Raw genomic sequence first — 738 nt, forward strand, 5'->3', positions numbered from 1 at the left:
TCCTGCTGAGAAATGATCACCCGCTCGCCCAGGCATTTTGTCACATCAGCAGATCTGTCTCAAAACTATGTTTAAATAAGGGAAAAATAGGTGCAAGGCTCATCTTCTTCAGGGGAGTAATCCAGCTGCTACCTGAAAACTAGCAGTATGTCTTAAGAGCTCTCCCTGTTTAGATCTGCAACATTTTCTTCTGCCCTCCTTCACCACACACACACATGAACTTCCCACGCTTCCTTACTATTCTTGCTGCTCTCTCCATCCTCCATGTCTGGTTTCTGACAGTCTTTTAGTTCTAACTCTTCCTGTCCAACTTCTGTGGGTTTTTCACCATGGTTATCAAAGTTTAAGTGCCTTAATGAATAAACAGTTTACTACTGCGTGCTGACTGCAAGGTGGGAGCAGATACAGAGTCAGATACCACAAAGCACTGGCATCAAGGAAGTTAATTAGCATCACAGCCATCCCTGACCACATGCACAATTAAATCACGCCCTACACCATCCTGCCTCGGCATCTGTTTGCAGGCAGCTGTTGTCTACTTTGGACTGGTTTTAAAAACCTTAAGTACAGTTGGTTCTAAGCAAATAACTTGGAATTTCCACTTCAGTTTCACTGCTCATCCCTTCGAGCCTTTCTGCCTGCCAGTTCAGAGAACAACTGTGGACATCCAGCCTCTGCACGTCACTGGTGGCAAATTCCATTGTCAGGTTCTCTCAGGCACCAACATAAAAGTGTAGG

General features: G+C 45.1%; 1 protein-coding gene across 1 annotated transcript in view; it reads right to left on the reverse strand.

The window, feature by feature from the left end:
• LOC104282471 (inner centromere protein-like) overlaps positions 1-738 on the reverse strand; it is a 17,056-nt gene that overhangs the window by 15,408 nt on the left and 910 nt on the right. The window lies entirely within an intron of this gene.

This window comes from Charadrius vociferus, unplaced genomic scaffold (genome assembly GCF_000708025.1).
Source record: "Charadrius vociferus isolate BGI_N301 unplaced genomic scaffold, ASM70802v2 scaffold843, whole genome shotgun sequence".
NCBI lineage: Eukaryota > Metazoa > Chordata > Aves > Charadriiformes > Charadriidae > Charadrius > Charadrius vociferus.